We start from the raw sequence: 22,494 nt of genomic DNA on the forward strand, positions 1-22,494 counted from the left end.
GCGGAACGCACGAGTCGTAAAGCGACGGCAGACCCGGAAGTTCGTCACAACTCTCTGCTAGGTGGCCCGATGGGTCTCTGAGGAGCCGAGACTCCGGAGGTGTGTTTACAATTACGTCACGGGCGCCTCCGGCGAGGCCCCGAGAGGGCGTTCCGAATTATTGAAACGTGGCTGCCCGGCAGTGGAGGTTGGGGGCGGGCAGCGGTGACCGCCCTTCTGTGTCCCCCCCGTGTTTCGCGGACGCTTCGGCCCCTCTGTATCGCACCGTGACCGGGGCTCCGGTCTTCTCTAGCTAGTCGTGTGGCTCGAGTCTCACAGCTGGGGGCAGGTCGAGAGTCGGGGCAGAGGTTAAAGTTACCATCCCCTACCCCCGCCCCCTGTACCACCCCCGCCCCCCGCCTTTTAGTCTCGGTAACAGGCCCAGAGGGGGAGGTTATATTGGTAGTGTAGAGGGCGGCCGCCAGGATTCCAGCCACACTCCACGGTTCTCAAATTTTGTAGGGCAAAGATTTCTGGGGCGCCGAAGTGTAGGATGGAGACTGCGGGTCTCACCTCCACGGACGGGTTATTTGACTATGTCTAAGCTGGAGGCCGGGAATCAGCAGCTTAGCGATTGTGATTCTGAAGTGGCGACCGCTTTGCTACGAAGGGCAACCGTGCTGTCCTTTCAATGACTGTCGGGTCTCCGGAGTTTGTCCTGAAATCTTATTGGGGGATTTCAAAGCATTGAAAGAGGATCCGAGGACGTGCTTTTATTCAAACCTCACATCCTTTTCTACCTGGTCTGGGATTCCTCCCAGCGTGTCTCTTCTGTCAGAAAATGTATCTATTGTTAGATCTGATATCTGCTTGGCTCTGCTGCTACTTGCAAGCTGTGTAGGCTTCTCCTCTCTGGGCTCAGTTTCCTCATCTGTAAGTTAGAGGTAATAAAATTATATTGGGTGCAATGAGGGTAAAAATACATTCATGTGAGAACAGTAATTCCACTTACGTGAACTTGGGACAGGCTATTCGAGCTGTCTCTGAAGCTGCTTACTCATCTGTGAACTGAAAATACTAACAGCTGTCGGGGCACGTGGGTGGCTCAGTTCGTTAAGCGTCCCACTCTAGTTTTTTTTGCTCAGGTCAGGATCTCAACGGTTTGTGGGATGGAGCCCCCAGTCAGGCTCCTCGCCGAAAGCGGGGAGCCTACTTGTGATTCTCTCCATCTCTGTCTCTGCCCCTTTTCCCTCTCATGTGCACGCATGCTCTCTCTCTCTCTCAAAATAGTAAAAAATATTAATAGCCTTGTTTGTTTCTATCACTTTTCTCCCAATCTGCTCCTGTTCCAGTTTTGCTAATTTTTATTGATGGCACCCAGGTAATGGTGTTCAGCCGAAACCTTGTAGTCCTCATTGGTAATTCCTTTTCTGTTTCCCACCACATTCCCACACTTGGTCCTTTACCAAGTCCTCTTGATTCTGTTTTCAAAATCCACCATGAGTGCTATCACTTTGCCCCAATGTATCCAGGCTCATGCTCAGACTCCCAGCGTCCACTTCCTGCTCCTCTGGGCTCCTTCTCCACATGGTGCCCAGAGCAATCTACTCAGTCTTCTAGCAGCTTCCCATGTTTGTTTGTTTTTTTTTTAAATTTTTAATGTTTATTTATTTTTGAGGGAGAGAGAGAGAGACAATGAGCAGGGCAGGGGCAGAGAGAGAGAGGGAGACACAGAATCTGAAGCAGGCTCCAGGCTCCGAGCTGTCAGCCCAGAGCCCGATGTGGGGCTCGAACCCACGAACTGTGAGATCATGACCTGAACCGAAGTCAGACACTCAACCAACTGAGCCACCCAGGCACCCCTTCCCATATGTGCTTAGGGTTGAAACATGAATGGGTTCCTGTGGCCTGTCTGGTCCCTGGTTACCTTCCAACTTTACATCCTGCCTTCTATACTGACTCGGCTGTGGGTACCATGATCTTTCTGTGCCTTAAGTACATCCACCTCTTATCTATCCCAGCAGGGCCTCTGCACTTTCTGTGCCTCCCGCCTGGAACAGTCTTTCCCGGATTTGCCTGTGGCTGGCTCATCATTCGCGTCTCCGTTCAGACTTATCTCTTCAAGGAGATCTTCTCTGACCACCGTTCCTAAAGAGGCTTCTTCTCCCTCCTCACCCTCTTACTCTGCTTCCTTGTAGTTCTTATCATGCTCTGAAGTATTTTTTTGTTTCCTTGTTTGGGTTCTGTCTCTGCCTCTAGTGTATAAGCTCCGTAAGAGTAGAGGTTTTGTCTGTCTTACCTAGAGCAGTGCCAGTAAGACATATTGGTTGAATTGTCGAATGAATGGATAGGGGTTTTATGAGAATTGAATGAGAAAATAAATTCAGTAGATTATCCTGGGCACATAAGTAAGTACTCAGTGTCAGTGTAGGGAAGATCAATATTAATTGTAATATGTTCTCAAATGTAAAGGGTGGGGCACCTGGGTGGCTCAGTTGGTTAAGTGTCTGACTTTGGCTCAGGTCATGATCTCACGGTTTGTGAGCTCGAGCCCCGCGTCAGGCTCTGTGCTGACAACTCAGAGCCTGGAACCTGCTTTAGATTCTGTGTCTCCCTCTCTCTCTGCCCCTCCCCTGCTCATTCTCTCTGTCTCTCTGTCTCTCTGAAAAATAAACATCAAAACATTTTTAAATGTAAAGGGAGATGTATTTTTTTAAGTTTATTTATTTATTTAGAGGGAGCACAAGCAAGGGAGGGGCAGAGAGAGAGAGAGAGAGAGAGAGAGAGAGAGATTGAGGCTCACAAGCAGACTCCATGCTGTCAGTGCAGAGCCTGATGCGGGATTCGAACCTGCAAACCGTGAGATCATGACCTGAGCCAAAATCAAGAGTGGGATGCTTAAGTCACTGAGCAATCCAGGCACCCCAAGGAGATGTATTTTTGCTCAATTGCTTAATTTCATTTCATTTTTTTCCTTTCTTCCCCTTTCTTTCTTTCACTTGGGTTCACAGGCCATCTACTGCAGTCTCTTCCTTGTGTCAGAGTTTAATCATCTTTCCCATATTTTGGCCTCAACATGTCCCCAGATGGAGGAGGGTTTGGAGAGTCCTGCCTCATTCATTCTGCACAGTGGGTCTCTGGCCTTGGGTGGCAGATCTTGCCTTCATTCCTTCTTTCAACGGACACCCTTGCTGCCTCTCTTTCTCTCCACCCCGCTGTCCACACGCAGCTGGAATGACCCTCCTTTACATTAAGTCGGAGCATGCCTGGCCTCCCCCTCCCCAGCTGTTTAGTAGCTTACCTCTAGCCCGAGGAGAAAATCCCACACTCTGTTCTGTGGGCTGCAAGTTTCTAATGCGTCTTCTCATTGGCAGCATTCTCTTTGTGCGTCATACCCAGGTTCATTACTGCCTGGAGACCTTTTTACCTGCGGTTCTCTGGGGCTTGGAATGCATCTCCCCTAGATCTTAATGCCCTTGTGTCTTCATCAGGCAGACATTTCCTGATCGCCCCTCTGTGTTGCCTCACCCTGTCCTCATTGACTTGCTCAGTGGCCCCGTGCCTGGCACTATTCCGAGTATTTGCATTAACTCACTGAATTCTCACCACAGCCGTGTGAGGTCAAGCCTACTGTCTTTCCCGTTTTAGAAATCAAGATATCGAGGAATGCTCTAGGCTCAACAGTGCGTAGTGAAACTGGGGTTTCGAACTCAGGAGGCCGCCTGGCTCCTGCTTCCTTTGCTTCTGCTTTGGTATTTTGCTGGATGACTAACATTTGCCTCGTTTATCTAGTTGTTTGGGTTTTTGTTGCTGTTTGTTTGCTTACTTACTGTCTCCTTTAGAATGTAAGCCTCATGACAGGTGGGATCTTACATGTCTCGTTCCCTGTCGTATCCCAGCGCCTCGAATTACCACGTAGTTGGTGCTTGGAAAAGGTTGGGGGCACGAAGGACCTCTGCAGACGGGTCCTTCCCCTTACGTGTCTGCAGCACTTGGTGGAACCCTCCGTGGCTGTGCTTACAACATGTCTGGTCTGTTACCAGTGTCCCCCACCTCTGGTACTCCAGACCCCGCGTTCCTCTAACGTGGGGTCGCGTTATTTCTGAGGAGGCCTCATGGCCCAGCGCAGTGCCAGGTACACAGAGTGTACCCAGGAAATGTTTATTGTATTCACGGCCTCTGGATACTGCTTTTAGAGGCTGTAAAATAAAAACCTTAACATTCTTGCCGGAAAAAATGCAGGTTTGGGGGCAGATGCCCACTTCTCAAAAGATTTCACGGCGTCTTCACACTTTGAAGAGAAACAGACACTGTCTTTGGGCAATTGAGTGACTAATTTTTCATTATTACTAACAATGGCTAACATTAGCACCGCAGTTTATAAGTGACAAGGTCCGTAATTTCATTTGAAGATGAAATGTATATTCATGACTCACGACTGTGGTCTTTTAACACGAAATTTGCCGTTGGTAGAATGAAGAAGCTCAGAGAGGTTAAGTCACTAACACAGGTCACACAGCGAGTGGGAGACAAAGCTGGGATTTTATTTACTCATTCAACAGACATCTGTGGAGCACCCTCCACGTGCCTTGTATAGGCCAGGTGTGGAGGATGCGGCAGGGAGCAAAGTGACCGAGGGTCTTGCTTTCAAGGAGGGTGCCTTTTAAGCAGGGGAAGGTAGACGCTGGGCAGGTGTACGGAGAAGTGACAAGGAGGTGAAGACGCCGCACCAGGGATCTGTGTTAGAGAATGATCTGGGGTGCAGCTCTTACAAGGCGGGAGTTCGGGGAGGCCCCTCTGGGGAGGTGACATTTGAGCAGAGACTGGAGGATGAGAGGGAGCAGGCAGGGGAGAGGCAGGGAACAGCTTTCTGGCAGAGAGAACAGGCCCTTGCTGTTCCCTTATGTGACCTTCCGAGGAGGAAGGACCCATTCTTGTGTGCTGGGGCGTCAAGGGACCCTCTTAGTCATTCATCTGCTACAGCCTTCACTCCAGACCAGGTGTCTCCTTGTCTGGCTGATTGCCGTTCTCTCTGCTTGGATGCGCCCTGTGACGGGGAGCTCATTCCTCTGCCGATGCCACTTTACCCTCTATGGACTTCTGTGTGGTAGACATTTTCAGCTCCTTTGTCTATTTCTTGGCGTCACCTCAAGTGCCACTTGGTCCTCGTTTCCCCATTGTCAGCATTCTAACAAAACGGCCACTTCGGAACCACTCTTCTCCTCTCCTCCGGGACCTCTCTGATTCCTGCTTGGTTTCCACCCTCCTTTTGGGGATTTCTTAACCTCCTTCTGTTCACACCCGCCCTTCACGCGAACACACTCTGTCTCCTCTAACCTCTCTGGCAGCCCCATCTTCTTGGAGCCAGGATGGATGAGCTGCTTCTCAGCGGCTGGCTGGGGCATCTTCTTTGAGTCGGCCAGCCCACATTCTTTCCAGGGCCTGGATTCTGGAAATTCTGGATTCTGCCATTCCTTCTTCCTCAGGGCCTCCCCTCAGGGCCTGCTTGGAAGGCATGTATGTTCTTTGCTGAGTTTTCAGCTGTGGGTCAGATGTCACTTCTTCGGGGGCATCTTTCTTCCTCTTCCTACCCTGTGCTTCCCCTTAACACTTGCGGCAATGATAATTAAGTGATTATATATGTACCTATTTGATCCACGTGTCTCTTCCATCACACGGAGCACCCCGAGAAGATGGAGAGAGGACTCGTATCCCCAGTTGCTAGAACAGGGCTTGACATGGGGTAGGTGCCCGTAAATATTTGTTGACTAAGTCAGTGGATAAGAGGGTCAAAATTGGTATGAGATCATTCATTCAATGGGTGTCACTGAGAGCCACCCCTTTGCAGCAAGATCCTGTGTATGTAACGATTGGTAGTGAGATTCTTGTCTCCTGGTCTGAGTCAGTGACTGCAAAACAATTTCTAGACTGGAGAAAGGGAAAGCTGTAGGTGACTGCCGGACCCTCCATATACCTCCCCCCATGTCATGTCTAGAAGTGAGAGGCGCCCTTGTTACTGTTTTCTGATCAGCCTTTTGTGCTGTCCTGCCCTGTCCCTTCCAGATAAAGCAAAGGTATTTTCTTTCTTTCTTTGTTTTCATTTGAAAGAGGAAAAGAGAGGGAGAGAGGCACAAGGAGAGAGAGAGAGAGAGAGAGAGAGAGAGAGAGAGAGAGAGAGAGAGAATCTTAAGCAGGCTCCATGCTCAGTGTGGAGACAGACATGGGACTCAATCGCATAATCCTGAGATCATGACCTGAGCTGGAATTGAGTCAGATGCCCAACTGACTGAGCCACCCAGGGGCCCCACAAAGGCATTTTCTAATAGGAACCTCTAATATCTTAAAGAGGAAAGTAGTATTTTTGACTGTTGACTGTATATGCCAGGCGCTGTGTTAGTGCTTTACGTAATTAATTAACATGATTTTTTTTAAGATTAAAAATTTTTTTAACATCCATTTATTTTTGAGAGGGAGAGAGACAGAGCGCAAGTGGGGGAGGGGCAGAGAGAGAGCCACAGAATCCAAAGCAGGCTCCAGGCTCCGAGGCAGCTGTCAGCACAGAGCCCGATGCAGGGCTCGAACCCACGAACTGTGAGATCATGCCCTGAGCCGAACGAAGTCGGACACTGAACCGACTGAGCCACGCAGGCACCCGTGATTAATTACATAATTAATCATCTCTTTGATTCTTTCCAAGAGTTCCACCCTCCCATCAATGTGGGTGGGGAGAAGCAGGCTCCGCCCAGTTGGATACTTGGTCCGAGGAGTAACAGCCACTGTTTGAGAGCAGTTTTGTGGCTTCAAAAGCTCCCATCCCTGGGGCGCCTGAGTGGCTCAGTCGGTTAAGCATCCGACTCTTGATTTCAGCTCAGGTCATGATCTCAACAGTTTGTGGGTTCAAACCCTGCATCGGGCTCTGCACTGACAGTGCAGAGCCTGCTGGGGATTCTTTTCCTCCCCTCTGTCTGCCTCCCTCCCACTCACACTGCCTCTGTCTCTCTCGAAAATAAATAAACATTAAAACAACAGCCACCATCACCTCCCATCCCTTACGGGGTGGTGGGGAAGACCTTCCCTGAGGTTTGGGAGGTTCTCTTTCTCGCTCCCTCCCACTGTCTGTTGCCTCTGCGATCTCTAATTTACTCAGACCCTTCCTATCTTGAAGATCAGTGAGGGCTCCAGAAGTTCCCCACAGGAGGGGCTGCACAACAGGGATCTGGTCTGGAAGCTGTGTTTGTACCACAGAGGCCCCGTTTTCACTGAGGCACACTTACCGGGGAAGGCACTCTGGAGCTTGTGAAGGGGCTTCCCCCTAAGACATCTCTTTGGCAAAACTGCTGAGCACCCAGGCAGAATGAAATTGGAAGAAGAGGAAGGGACGAGTGAACAACCATTGATTTCTTGAATGCTGCTTCCGCGCGAGCATCTTGTGTGTTTTGATCATTCTGGACTGTGAGGGAAAGAGTTGTCGGGGATCCGTGGTGTGCTCCGGGATCTCGACTAGATGTAGGGTGAGCGTATAATTTACCATCCATGTTGGGGCCCTCTGGGGAGACAAAGGGGCCACTATCGAAAATTGCACCAGACCAAAGTATAAATTGGGACTGCCCTATGCCAACTGGGAGGTCTGGTCACCCTCGGCAGGAGGGAAATCAGATGCCCTCTGTTCCGGTTATCTATTACTGGGTGACACCTCCCTCCAAAATTTGGCAGCTGAAAGCCACAGTAATCCTTTTGTTGTCTCTGTTGGCTTCTGTAGGCCAGGAATTTGGGAAGGGGTTGTCTAGTTCTAGCCTGGGGCCTCCCGGGCCGTATTAGTTAGGTGCAGGTGGAGCTGGAGTAGCTGGAGGCTAGCTAGAACCTTCTCTCTCTCTCTCTGTGTCTCTGTCTCCATTTAGCCTTAGAGCCTCGCTATATGGTGAGTCCACACAGAGAGTTGAGCTTTCTTACAACATGGCGGCCCCGGGGCAGTCAGACGACATACAAGGGGGCCGAAGATGTCTGGAACAGGTATTCTGACTACCAAGCTGGCAGCTGCATGGCCCTCTACAACCCGGTCTCAGAAGTCAGGCGGCCCTTCTGTTGGTTACCAGCGAGTCACAGGCGCGAGGTTCTAGAAGAGCGCGTGGAGTGAGAGACGTTGTCGTGACCGTCTGAGGAGCCTAAAATCTGCTACAGATGCACCTGGCCTTTTCTTAAAATTTTTTTTTTTCAACGTTTATTTATTTTTGGGACAGAGAAAGACAGAGCATGAACGGGGGAGGGGCAGAGAGAGAGGGAGACACAGAATCGGAAACAGGCTCCAGGCTCTGAGCCATCAGCCCAGAGCCCGACGCGGGGCTCGAACTCACGGACCGCGAGATCGTGACCTGGTTGAAGTCGGACGCTTAACCGACTGCGCCACCCAGGCGCCCTGCACCTGGCCTTTTCTAAGAGTAACCAGTTGGTTGTCTGCAAAGGTGTGACTGAAGAGTTTAGGACAGAGCAAAAGCCAGAGTTTCGGAGGAAGTCTGGTCGGGAGGAGGCCTGGGCTGTGCTCGTGGTTTATCAAGGGAAATCTGCTCAGAGGAGTGAATGAACTTGTGGGAAGGGGAGAGTCACAGAGCCAGAGGCCTGGCGTTGTCCAGGGTGTGCGTTCTTGGCCGCACTGGCCGGAGCAGCAGCCACTGCCCCCCGCCATGTCCCTGGGCAAGGCCGTCCCCTCAAGCCGCCTCTGCTGAGAAATGCTTCTTCTGAATAATCCCGTTACTTGTTCCCACTCCCTCCCACCAAGCAGCCCCGCAAGACCATGAACCCATATGGAGCTTTCGCTGCCGGGAAGCATAGGCTGCTCAGGCTAACATTTCTTGTGCTCTCCGTTAATAGATGGATCGTCTGGTGATGCGTCAGCCTCACAAGATTGGCTAAGGGGAGTCTGGCCCTGCCTGGCGTGCGGGTGTATCCCAGACTGTTCTGACGGATTCACCAAGGTCGGCTGGTGGTGATCTGTCCGTGGGGCCGGCGCTTTTTCCAGCGTGCATCCACCTGCACCTCCTCGTGTGCCTTCTGTGAACCACCACGGGGGTTATCACCCCACTTTCTAGATGAGAAGGCCGAGGTGCAGTGAGGAGGCACGTTTTGCCCGCGGTCAGGCCGCCGGTAAAGGTGCAGTTGGAACAGCGGTCCAGGTGTGCGTGCAAACCGCAAACCTCTTCATGAAGGTCGGGGCACGCACCTGATGGCAAACCCGTCGGACGGTGTGCTGGGAGGAAGGGAAGCCTTGAGTCACCAGCTCACGCCAGCCTCCTAAGAGCCCTGTGGCCCCAACAAATTCGTAAAAATAGAAAACCTGGAGGGATTAAAGCCCCAAAGGACGCTTCAAGTCCCCCGCGGGAAAGGGAGGCTTGCCGTATGTTCTGATGGTCTGCATTCAAATTTATTTTTTTTTTATCTCAGCTGGATGTACACTCACCCATCACAGGATCAGCTCTCAGAATAGAGAGGTACCTGTTGAATCATCCACCCCACTTCCTGCCTCGTGCGGGCATCTCTCCAAGTGCTGAGCCATCCGCTTCTCTGCTGGGGCCTGAGATATATCAGGATTTGCAGCCCTGGTGACAGGAGACAAAATAGACTCCCATTTCCTTTGGAACCATTTAGCTAGTTGAGAGAGTGCTTGATTGTTTCAATGGGATGAGCAATGAGCAATAACCAGGTCTCTCCCTGGCTCCTTCTCTCTGCCCTGTGCTTGCTCTTCTTCTGGAAGCTGGGAGGTGGTGGGGACAAAGGCACACACTGGTTTTGGCTCAGTCTGGCTCTTGAGCTCATAGGTGCCCCTCCCGGGACCTCAGGCCCACTTTCTGCAACACAGACGTCGTTCTCTTTCCTTCTGCCCGCCTTGGCTCCCGCTGGCCTTAGGACTAGAAACTGTGCCTGGTGGGTGCCTGGAGAGACTTGTTGGGGCTAAGTGACTGCAGGTGATATTTAAGGAGGTCTCATGGGAGATACGGTTTCAAGGCAATGAAAACAGACATCCGTGGGGACAGACTGTCTGAATTTGAATCCAGGTCACCGCTAGCTTCATGGCCTTGGGCAAGTCAGGCAACTGAGTCTCGGCTTCCTTGTCTGTTAAATGGGTGGAATCAGAGGAAGTAGGTAGTGAGAATTAAGTCAGATAATACGTACAGTGCTTGAAAGAGTGCCTTAATCCAGGCCAGCTGAATTAGCATGGTCACCAGAAGCCTGTGGGGCTTTGACTGGAGCGATCGATGGCCACTTGTGGGGACCCCGGCCCTGAGTTGGCCACTCAGAGTTCAGAGAGAGAGCCAGTCATGAGCTCAAGTAGCTCAAAGTCTAGTGGGAAAGCAGATGTGGCTGATGCAGGGGTGCAATACCTATCAAGTGCTTAACGAAATATGTTTTGAGTAGACTTTTAAAAAGCAGATTTCACATGGAAATCCAGATTTGTGGCTTCTCTTATGATCTAGCAACACTGGGTTGGCTTTCCTGCACGGTGATAAGAAGCCGGAGCAGAATAAGTGTTGTAGCCTAGGCCAGGGTTTCTCTACTTTGCCCCAGTCCCCACTCTTCCCTCCTGCATCCTGTCCGCCCACATTCATGTTCAAGTGTGCTTGCTGCCTGGCCCTTTGGGAATTTGCAGACAGATTACGATGCAGTGCTGTGAATGCACTGGGAGCACGATGAGGGATAATAACTCATCCGTGGGCAGTCGGGAAGAGCTTCCCAAAGGAGCCGAGGTCCCAGTTGCCTCTCTGTAACACCCGCCAATGCTGCAGAACATCCTTGTCTTTATGGCTCAAGGATGTGAATAGAGGACACAAAGTCCTCCGAGCTGGCGGGATCTCTTCCATAAAGCAACCAAGGCTCAGTGGCTTGTGTGGTCATACAGCCAGTTCGTGGCACATCCAGGCTGTCAATCAGAAGCAGCCGTGGGCCTCGGGGGTCTGCAATTTGTACTCTGGAATCTCGATCCCCTCTCTGCCACCCTCCTGCAGCGTGGCCATGGGTAACTCACTTCATCTTCAACCTCGGTTTCTTCATCTGTAGGGTAGGGCTGGGGATTCTGACCTCAAGGGAGTGCTCTGGGGCCAGATAGTGAGAAAACGGGTAGGGGACACTCATAAGCTCCGAAGCACTCTAGGCCTGTGAGAGGCATCACGATGGTGGAGAAATAGCCACCTTCTTCGAACAGATTTGGCACATCTTTTCGATGTTATGGGGACCTTGTCCCCCACCTGCTTTTGCCATCGTCTCTCCTTTGCATGTAGGAGTGTGCACAGCCTTCTTCTAGGCGTGGACCCAGAAAGGGGACGTTTTGGGATTCTCTGGCCTTGGGTGTGAACAGGACTCCAGGCGCAGAGCCCAGGGGCTCCCCTCTTTCACGAGGCTCCCACATCAAAAGGAGATGCTGAGATAGAGAAGGAAGCCGACCTCCCTGGGCAAAAGAGGAGAAATGTCGGTAGTTACTTTGTTTCCTTTAAGGCACCTGCCGCTGCGCATCAGGGGCTACGTTCAAATCCCCGTTTAGTGCCTGGAACTATTGAGACAACATGGCCTTGTGGTCGACTACTGGATTTGGGAATCCCGCTGTCCCGAGTGCAAATATTGACTCCTCCGTATTAGCTGAGTGTGCCTTTGGACAAAACTTTAAACTTCTCTAAACCTCAATGTCTTCATCTGCAAAATGGGCTTCTTAAAAGTACCTGTTTTTTTGAGGGCTTTGTAGGAGTTAAATGACATTATGTGGTGAAGGGTTTAGCATATAGTGAACGGCTTAATAAATGCCAGATATGAATTGCTGTTATTGGAAATGGTAATAAACGTCCATCATGTTTGTACAGCGTCTTACCGTTTAGGAACTGGTCGTGTTTTCCTTAGCCCATCTGACATTCCCAACAACTCTTTGAGGTGGTCAGGGCAGGGATTATGACCTCGTTGCACAGGTGAGAAAACCGGAGCCCAGGGAGGGCAGAAGTCTGCTCAAGGTCACACAGCTTGTGAGCGGTAGAGCCAAGCTCAAGTCTCCTTGGATGAAGGATGCGCAGTGTCATTCGCAGGGCCAGGCCAGACCACCTGCACGTGCTGTCGGGCTGCTCCTCGGGCACTCTGGTTCTTCCAAAGACCCGTTTATAGAGAAATAATCCCGTGGGTTTACCTATTGAAACCCTTGTCCTACCTATTTATACGCTGAGCCTGTACCAGCTCCGGGGGCGAAGAAACTTGTCCTTGTGCCCTGGTGTCAGACTGGCTTTCTTGGCATCTGTCCCCAAATGACCTCCGCGGGGGTTTCCAGCTGCCCCCTCGCACCCTGATCCGTTTACCAGAATAGCCGCGTGTTCTGAGTTCTGGCCACAGGATGGCGCTGCTCCCCAAGGCATGAAATGTCCAGCCCCTCACCAGGACTGCATTTCCAGGTATGAAACCTCTAAACAGCTCCTATGTGCAAGTCACTACGGTTGCTGAGGAGAGGGCTTCGCTTATCCATTATTGTTATATAAACGACGGCGGCAAAACCAATAACACCCGTACGGGTTGTCACAGTTTCTTGAGCAGTTTACAGAGATCACCCGGTTCCATTTGCTAAATAATCCTGGTACGTGAGATGAGGCGAGTCTTTCTACCCACGTCTGAGGAGGAAATTGAAGCTCAGCAAGGTGACAGGGCTTGTGTAAAGGCCCCGAGCAGAGTGGCCGGCGGCAGATTGAATGGGGGAGACCAGGCCTCTGCCTCCTCCGTGCCTGTACTTGTCGGTGAGGACAGGGGCTATCTTAGTTGCCTTTCTGCCCCCATTCCTTCCTGTCCCTCTCGCTGAGGGCTTCAGCTGACGTCTGTGGCAGGCAGGGGAGAGGCAGGCGGGCTCCCTCGGGCCACTCAGCCTCTAGAAGCCGCAGTGCCGAATAGCTCACCAGCGCTCTCCAGAGGCACTCAGGCTGAGAGGTGCAGCGTCTGGGTTGGAGCCTGTGAAGAGACTTCAAAGAGAGGCCTCTGCTTTCACTCCGAGGCCCGGGCAGGGTGTGAGTGACTCACCGTGATTTAGCCCCTGAAGGCTGCCGGGTGACCAAGTGGCCAGGAATGATTCATTCATTCGTTCACTCATGTATTCGTTCAACAAACGCTTCCTACGTGCCCGCCGTGTGCTAAGTACTAGGGACGCAGAGACCAAAAGCACAGCCTGTGTCCTCCTGGGACTTTCAGAGCAGCGGGAGAGACAGAGGGCAGAGAGCGAACAATACAATACAGTTTGGCAGGCATTTCTCGGAGGTCTAAGTGTCATGGGGTTGAGTGAGTCTACCAAGGGCAGGGGAACAGGCCACACAGAGGAGGAAGCCTTTGGCGGGATCTTGAAGGATGAGACAAGTTTGCAGATGACCAGGCAAAAGGAGCCTGGAGGTGGGGGGGGGAGCGGGGGGAGAGTCGGGGGCGATGTGCAAGAGCTGTCAAAAGTCATCGGGCACTTGATGGGACAGGGGGGCAGCCGGAAAGATGGGGGGCAGCCAGAGACGGGCCTTGAAAACCATCGTGGGGACAGTGAATTTGTGTGTCATAGATGGAGGAAAACACATCAAGACTTTGAGTGATCACTCTAGGAGCTGTGCCAGGCTTGAGATCCAGAGTTGAACACTGTGGTTCTTGCCATCAGAGTTCAGAATTTCAAGGAGAACATGGCCAAAGAGAAGACCCTCGGTCACATTTGTTGAGCGCTGACCCTTTGCCAAGCATCGTGCCAACTGCTTCCTGAGCATTGGCTTGTTACCTACTTTGCAAGGCAGGTACTATTATCATCCCCACTTTTTAGCTGAAAAGCCTGAGACTTGAGGTGCTTAAGTAAGTTGTCCAAGGTCATAGAACTAGTGATAGTAAGAGTCAGGACGTGTCTTTTTTTTGCTTTTTGTTTTGTTTTTTAAAGTTTATGTCGAGGGAGAGGGAGGCAGTGCAAGTGGGGAGAAGGGCAGAGAGAGAGGGGGAGAGAGAATTCTAAGCAGGCTCTTTGCTGTCAGTGCAGAGCCCGATGTGGGTCTTGAACCCATGAAACTGTGAGATCACCACCTGAGCCGAAACCAAGAGTCAGACACTTAACCGACTAAGCCACCCAGGCGCCCCGTCTTTTTTACTTCTTAATGCTCACCTTTGCTAAAACTAATTCATTAATCTTATGTAGATTTTTTTATGCATGTGGTACAAAATTCAGAAGGTGCCCAGCGAAGGCGCTTGTGGTCACATCCCTGCTTCCAGCCCTCCCTCCCCAGAAGTGAACACTCTTACTGGTTTCTGGTGTTTTCTTCTAGAGAGGTTCTATCCAGACCCAAGCCCAAAAGGTAAGAAAAGACAAGTGCGTGGCTAATCACAAGCATGGGCTTTGGGAACAGCCTGCAGGGAATTGAGTCCTTACTCTTTTGGGTGATCTTGAAGAGTGTTACCACTAAATTGTGGTTTGAGCAAGGGTCAGGAGGTCTTGGAGGGAGCGGGGGACATGCCAGAGGGCTGGACTTGGTGGGGGAGGACGCGGTGACAGGATGGAGATGAGAGAATGAGGACCAGTGGGGCCTGGAGAGAGACTTGGGTGGGGGCCAGGCTGTTGGGGGGGGGGGGCGCCACGACACGTAGGTGTTTGGCAGGACTGGAGGTGCGCTGAGAGGGAGACAGGTGGCCCGTGGGTCTGGGACAGTCCCTGTCTGAGGTCTCATGCTGACGCCTGAAGGAGTTCCAGCTCATCTGGTCCACCCCGGAGCTGGGCCTCGGTCCCTGGGCTGACAGCAAGGCCATGGACTCAGGAGTCCGGGAGGTCTGGCCTGAGTGGCCAGCAGGGAATTCTGGGCAAGCCACTTCCCTCCCGAAGCTTCAGTGCCAGTGAGCGCTTCCCAGAGGTTCATCTCCCCGTTGTTCCTCACCGTGGAAGTAAAGGCAGGGTCGGTGGTGGGGGATGCGGGGCGGTGGGGAGCAGAAGTGCCCTGGCTGGAATGGGCTGGGGGCACAGGATCGTTCTCCAGAGGTTTCCAGGCTGCATCTGAACAAGCATTCACAGTGTGCAGAGTTCTCCCAGGCAGGTGGGAGCCTATACGTAGATACAGTCTTACATGTTCGATCTAATATGTGTATAATGTGTGTAATAACATGTAATACATACATTATTTTGTTTGTCCCCTGCTTCTGTTTTGAAACCAGTTTTCAAAATAACAAGCAGGTTCTCTGGTGTCCTCCCTTTTTCAATGCTGAGATGGTCTCATCTCCGGCCCTGGGAGCCCGTTCAAGTCGACCACTGAGCCTTGTGACCCAGCCTGAGTAGTCTTTGATAACTTCCTGGCTTTCTGGAAGAACAAAATGTTCCAGATTCATCTTGTACTTTCCCTTCCCAAGTCATGGAAACCGCCATTTCTCCGAGGAGCCCTGGCCCTGGTTCCCTTCCATGAGAAATGCCATTTGGAGGCCCCAGTCTGGGCTGGGGGGATGTGGGAAGCAGCAAGCTCGGGGCCAGGAGCCTACAGTCTGGCAGCTCCCTCCTCCTCCCCTGGGGATGGGGGATTAGAGGTCTTTCCAGACTCATCCAAGGCCGAGAACAAGACATGGGAAATATTCGTGCTGGGCACCCCTGGGCTGCGATGGCATGGTGGGAGCCCACGGACCTGGATTCCACCCCAGCTCGGCTGCTGTGTGTCGGAGTGACTCTGGGCAAGTGACTTAACCTCTCTGAGCTACGGCATCCTCATCTGTCAGATGGGGACAGTAGCACTCACCTCATGTCAGCTTGAGGATGACGTGAGACATCGCATTTAGGTTTCCGACATACGTCGCCTAGAGCAGGTACTCAGTGAATGTGAATTCCCTTCTTATCCCTCCTCGGCCACGTAACTTCAGCATCCCAGGAGGTGAGAACTGGGTTACTGGATGATTTGGGAAAGGGACAAGGGAAGAGGAAGAAATTGGGAAATAGAAGTTTGTGGACAAATAAATGGGAGGGGAGGTTCATCTAAAACAGGGAAGGTGATTTTAGTGGTCAGATCTGTCCAACAAAGGAAGGTTCTGTCTGCTTGGGGAAGGTGGGGAGCCTCCTGTTGCCGGAGGTATACAAGTAGAGGGAGAGGGACCATCGCCAGAGAAGCGTTCTTTTGAGGACTCCTGCATTGGCCGGGAGGTTGGTCCATTCACTCGGCACACTTTCGGAGTCCTACCGGTCCTTGCCCTGCCCTGTGATGGGACAGGGGATGCCAAGGTGAACGGGATACCATTCCTAGCCCAAGGAACTCCCAGTCCAGGGAATGAACTGATCTCCAAGGTCCCTCCTACTCTGCGGTTCTGGGCTTTAAAGTGTCCAAGCCTTGGAGGGAGTTGGCTGAGGATTTTCAGTGTGCGCCTTTTGGTATTGATCCACTGGAGCCGGAGCTGGCAGGAGAGGACTCCGCAGTGTTATTAGTGCGGAGGACACGCTGTAATCTGTCAGTGTCACCCTGGTCGCAGCTGGTGGGGGAGCCATCCTGCTGTTAACTCCTCCCTCCCCAGCAGCCACTGAGCGCACAACTTGTATAGCATCCCCCACCCCCGCCCAGCACCCTTTAGGAGGGAGAATTTATCTATCCCTTTAGGAGGGAGAATTTCTTTTTCTGTTTCTCCTGGTATGAGCCCTCTGCCCCCACCAAGGACATTCCTCTGTACCTTTAGTTACCAGATTTCCCTACCAGGAGCCCGTGGGAAGAATCCTTCTCTTTCGTGGCCAGCTTTGAGTCTTACCTCCGTGAGCCCTTTGCCAGTCTCTCAGGCAGAGCAATAGACTCTAAAAGACTGTCCTTGGGGAAAAAGTTTAGCCTGGTTTTCCAGCTAAGACAAGGAGAGAGACAGAGCATGGGAAGGAGGTGTGAGGTGAGCAAATGGGTCAGGGATTTGGTTCTATGGTAAGTGCTCCTTTTCAGCTGTGAGCACTCTAGCAGACTGAGTGGGTATGTACTGGGGGCTGGAGATGAAGTGAAGGGGGCCAAGAGACCACTGTTAGAGAAGTGGATTAGAATGGGGTTAGAATCGCGGTGCCAATAGACTGCCCGGCTTACTGTCCCAGCTCCACCATATTCCTGCTGTGTGACTTTGGGCATTGATCTTAATCTCTCTGATCCTCATTTCCTCTTTTGTAAAATGGGGCTAATAAATAGGACTTACCTCACAACGTTGCTGTTAGCATTAGAATGTAAAGTGTCTACATTAATGCCTGGCGCGGAGAGGGGGGCTGGATAGATTTCAGTCGTGATTATTATTACTCTTCATTGAGCACCACCTACATCCAGGCACGACACTGGGAGCTTTCACGTTCAAGGTCTCCTTGGAGCATTCCAGCTGCTAATCCCGTGTAGGGATTATTAAACCCATTTTGCAGATGAAGAAACGAAGGCTCTGTGAGGCTATCTCTTGCTTGCATCACACAGCTGGTAAAGGGTAGGGCTGGGCTTCAAACACAGGCCTTTCTAACTCTCCTGTCCGTGCTCTCCCACCTGCCCTTTTCTGCTGCCCTCAAGGGACGTCTGCCCTGAGAGGCGAGGATGCTGAGGCTTCCATGTCAGCTCTGGCTGGGGTGCTCTTTCGGCTTTCTCTACTTTTATTTTTTATTTTTTTATTTTTTTTAACGTTTATTTCATTTTTGAGAGAGAGAGAGAGAGAGAGAGAGAGAGAGAGAGAGAGAGAGAGAGAGAGAGAGAATGAGCAGGGGAGGGGCAGAGAGAGAGGGAGACACAGAATCCAAAGCAGGCTCCAGGCTCTGAGCTCTGAGCTGTCAGCACAGAGCCCGATGCGGGCCTTGGACCCACGAGCTGTGAGATCATGACCTGAGCCGAAGTCAGACACTTAACCAATTAAGCCACCCAGGTGCCCCAACTACTTGTATTTTTTTTAATATATATTCTTTTAATCGTAATTTTGTTTATTTTAGAGGGAAAGAGAGCTCGTGAGCAGGGAGAAGCGCAAGGGTCGGCGGGGGGGGGGGGTGGAGAGAGAGAGAGAGAGAGAGAGAGAGAGAGAGAGAGAATCTTAAGCAGAATCCACACTCAGCAAGGAGCCTGACATGGGGCTCTATCCCACGACCCTGGGATCATGGCCTGAGCCGAAATCAAGAGTCAACCGACTGAGCCACCCAGGCTCCCCTGGAGTTCTCTACTTGTAGCCTCGAGTTGTTAATTATTATTTCATGCGTGTTTTCTCTCTTCTTCAGAGAGCGTGAGATCGAGAAACATTTTTTCCTTCTCTCTAGCAACTGAAATGTTGACTTGGACCATGAAAGCTACAGAATTGACGGTGTTTCCCTTCTTGCCTTGCTTGCCAGGAAGCTTGTACTTTTTGTCATACTGCTTCTTTCTCCCTTCCAGGGTTTCCATTTTCTACCTTTAATATTGTCTTTACTTATGGGTTTTTTACTAAAAGCTGTTCCACTCACAGAAGGAGCTGTGTAAATAGAGCTTAACCGAATGGAAAAGGGCAGATTGCAAATCCCAAGTACATAATTCAAGTAAAACTATGAGCTTTAGGAAAGGGACGTACCTTCTTTTTTTTTTTTTAATTTATTTTTCATTAAAAAATGTTTAAAATTCACAGCCAAGTTAGTTAGCATATGGTGCAATAATGACTTCAGGAATGGATTCCGGTGATTCATCCCCTACATATAACACCCAGTGCTCCTCCCAACAAGTGTCCTCCTCAGTGCCCCTTGCCCATTTAGCCCATCCTCCCACCCACAACCACTCCAGCAGCCCTCAGTGCGTTCTCTATATCTAAGAGTCTCTTTTGTTTTGTCCCTCTTCCTGTTTTTATAGTATTTTTGCTTCCCTTCCCTTATAAACATAAGGGAACATTTGTATCTTAAATTCCACATATAAGCGAAGTCCTATGATATTTGTCTTTCTCTGAGTAACTAATTTTGCTTAGCATAATACCCACTAGTTCTATCCATGTTGTTGTAAATGCAAGATTTCCTTCTTTTTGATCGCCGAGTAATACTCCATTGTATCTATGTACCACATCTTCTTTATCCATTCATCCATCGATGGACATTCGGGCCCTTTCCATACTTGGGCTATTGTTGATAGTGCTGCTGTAAACATTGGGGTGCATGTGTCCCTTTGAAACAGCACCCCTGTATCCCTTGGATAAATGCCTAGTAGTGCAATTGCTGGGTCGCAGGGTAGTTCTATTTTTAGTTTTTTGAGTCACCTCCATACTGTTTTCCAGAGTGGCTGCACCAGCTTGCATTCCCACCAGCAGTGCAGAAGGGTTCCTCTTTCTTCGCATCCTCACCAGCATCTGTCATTGCCTGACCTGTTCATTTTAGCCATTCTGACGGGACATACCTCACTTCTATTCGCCCTGGCTCTGGCATGGTAAATTTTGCACAGAAAGCTCAGTGGTGATTCTCCCTGGCATGTGTGGGTCAGCAGCTCTCCTTGCACTAGAATAAAATCCAAAGTCCTGCCCCCCGGGGACTGACCCCTGCCCACCTCTTCCCACTCATCTCATGTCACTTGTCCCTTGTTTATCAGAGATAACCATCTGGGTCATCTTTTAGGTCTACTCACCCGCCAAATTCTTTTCTGTGAATTTCTGTGAAAGGAGCTTTGCACATTCTGTTCCCTCTGCTTGGGACGTTCCCTCTTCTCCCATCCCCTGTGTTTGCCGGGCTCACCCTCCTTATGCTGCAAATTTCAGCTGAAAGTATCAGTGAGAGGCCTTCACTGACCTCTCTATTTAAAGGGGTTGCGGTTTCTGAAACCACAATTACACTATATGTTAACTAACTTGGATTTAAGTAAAATTAAAAAAAAAAATGAAAGCACTGCTTTCAAAATTAAAAAAAAAGGGGGGGGAGTGGTTTGCAGTATCTAACCTTCAAAGATGGTGCCTAATGTTTCTTCACCTCTCAGCTGCATTCTACTAATCCCATCAGGAGGCGGAGTCAGTTTCTCCTCCCCCTGGAACTAACCTTGGGGATTTGCTTTTTGTTTTGTTAAAAATTTTTTTAAACATGTTTGTTCATTTTTGAGAGATGGAGAGAGACAGAGCATGAGTGGGGGAAGGGCAGAGAGAGAGGGAGACCCAGAATCCAAAGCAGCTCCAGGCTCTGAGCTGCCAGCACGGAGCCCCACGTGGGGCTTGAACTCATGATCTGCAGATCATGACCTGAGTTGAAGTCTGACGCTGAATCGACTGAGCCACCCAGGTGGCCCCGCTCTGATCACCAGAATATAGCAGAGGGACCTGCTGAGGCTTCTGAGTCTAGGCCCTCAGATGGGGAGCAGCTTCCAGTTTCTGCCACCTGGAATCCAGCTGCCATGCTGGGAGAGGCCCAAGACACCTGGAGGGGCCGCAGGGGGCAGAGATGAGGGGTTCGGGTCGACAGCTTCCCTGAGCTCCGAGCCAACAGTCAGCATCCACAACAGCATTGTGCGTGAGCCCGTTTGTTCGTCCCAGCCCAATCAAGCCCTCAGATGATTGCATCCCCAGCCGTCATCCTGTGGAGCAGAACAACCACCCAGCTGAGCCCTCCGAATTTTGAGGGATAATAAAATAGTTATTATTTTAAGCCACTAAGTTTTAGATGACTGAAGGAGAGGTCAACTCCTGTTTTGTTTTGTTTTGTTTTTTATATCCTTGCCCCACCTGGGTGGCTCAGTTGGCTGAGCATCTAACACTGGATTTCAGCTCAGGTCATGATCTTAGGGTCATGGGATCGGGCCTCCGTCGGACTCTGCACTGGCAGCACGGAGCCTGCTTGGGATTCTCTCTCTCTTTCTCTCTCTCCCCCCACTCTCTGCTTGTTTCCTGCTCACACATGCATGCGTGCACACACACTCTCTCTAAAAAATAGATAAATAAACTTGGAAAAAAGAAATCATTGCCCCAGTGCATTTACTTCATAGCCCTCATGAAAATTTGTGATTATGTAATTATTTGATTCTTAACTTGCTAATTTTCCTGCTTCCCCTCTGGAACAGGAGTTACAGGAGGTTGGGACCGTGTCTCTCTTGATTACCACCATCTCCAGCATCGAGCACAGAACAGCATGTAATGGGAGCTGAATGAATGAATGACTGGAAAGCATCAGGATGGTCCTCTAATGCCTCTGGGAATCAGGCTGGGGCATCACCAGGAAGGAGGTGGGTATGACTCAAGCCTTAGCTCTGGAGGGCTTTCGCAACTCAGAACTGCGAAGCCTTTCCTGACACGACCCTGGCACCCCAGACCCCCTGGTCCCTGCCAGCGAGAACTGCCCCTCCCTCCTCCTTGCTCTTCTGTGCCCTGTGGGGCCGTCCATTAAGGCACCTGCGACTCTGTGTGCTTTTGTGTGTGTAGATGATGCAGACAGGACAGAGTAGTCGGTGTGGTGTAGGACTCTGGACCCAGAGACCCTGCTGTTTGACCCTGTGCTCTGTCACACTGTGGTATCTCTTTGTGCCATGGCTACATTTTTTTGAGTGTTCACTTACGTAAGTGTTTATAGGTATCAGGCACTATTGTAATGCTTTTAATTCATTTATGCCACCTAACAATCTTATCAGATAGGTGCCGTTATTATTATTTTCCTTTTAGAGATGAGGAAACGGACTCATAGGTAATTTGCCCGAGGTTAGGCTGAGAGTAAGTGTCTAGAGCCTGGCAGTGGCTTGAACCTGGCAGTGAGAATCCAGGACCTACCCTCTTAACCCGCATACGTTTCTGCCTCTCTGGGCCTCAGTTTCCATATCTGTAATGGGGGTAGTAACACCTGCTTCGCAGGACTGCGATGATACATGATTTGATAGTGCCAGGCGTATTGTTGGCTCTCTATAAATGCCAGTTTGCTGTGGTAAGACAGATAACTTAAGCTTCCTGCAGGAAAGTTCCTGTCCTTGTCTTGTCTGTACGCTCGGGACCAAGATCAAGGACTGGTAGAGTGGACGTGGTCAATAAACCTGACAGACCGAACGAATATGTTTGTGTGAGTGGTTCTAATTCCAGAAGCGCGTGCCGTGTGTGTGCACACACCCATAAAAATACGTATGTGGACACACATAGGCTCACATGCTGTGTGTGTGGGGGGGGTAGGGTTGCGTCTTGAAGGTGTGCATGAGTGAACCTATATGCACACACCATATCTACACATTTGTGGAATGATATGCCGGCAAATGTTTGATAATCAGCTCTTTATTAAAAAAAAGAAAAAAAATCCCTGGGGCGCCTGGGGGGCTCAGTTGATGAAGCGTCCTGCTGTTGACTTCAGCTTAGGTCATGATCTCACGGGTTGTGGCTTTGAGCCCCTGCCGGGCTCCATGCTGACAGTGCAGAGCCTGCTTGGGATTCTCTCTCCCTCTTTCTCTGCCCCTTCCCGGCTCATGCTCTCTCTCTCACAATAAATGAACTTAAAAAAAATCCCCCATTTACAGCAGTTGCCCACTCCCTTTTCAAGGTGCCAAGGTGGCCTCCTGGAGAGCTGAGAGGGGATACACGTGGCCCACCTGTAGGAGGCAGTCCCAGCACACCACTGGCTGCTGGCTGTCCGTCTGTGCCAGCCTG

General features: G+C 50.8%; 1 long non-coding RNA gene across 1 annotated transcript; it reads left to right on the forward strand.

The window, feature by feature from the left end:
- The first annotated feature begins 3 nt into the window (after nt 1–3).
- Nucleotides 4–21,910, forward strand: LOC122473308. Its single transcript, XR_006294642.1, has 2 exons — nt 4–99; nt 20,937–21,910. It is a non-coding gene; the product is annotated as an uncharacterized LOC122473308 (long non-coding RNA).
- Nucleotides 21,911–22,494: the final 584 nt, after the last annotated feature.

Source organism: Prionailurus bengalensis, chromosome B4, assembly GCF_016509475.1.
Source record: "Prionailurus bengalensis isolate Pbe53 chromosome B4, Fcat_Pben_1.1_paternal_pri, whole genome shotgun sequence".
NCBI lineage: Eukaryota > Metazoa > Chordata > Mammalia > Carnivora > Felidae > Prionailurus > Prionailurus bengalensis.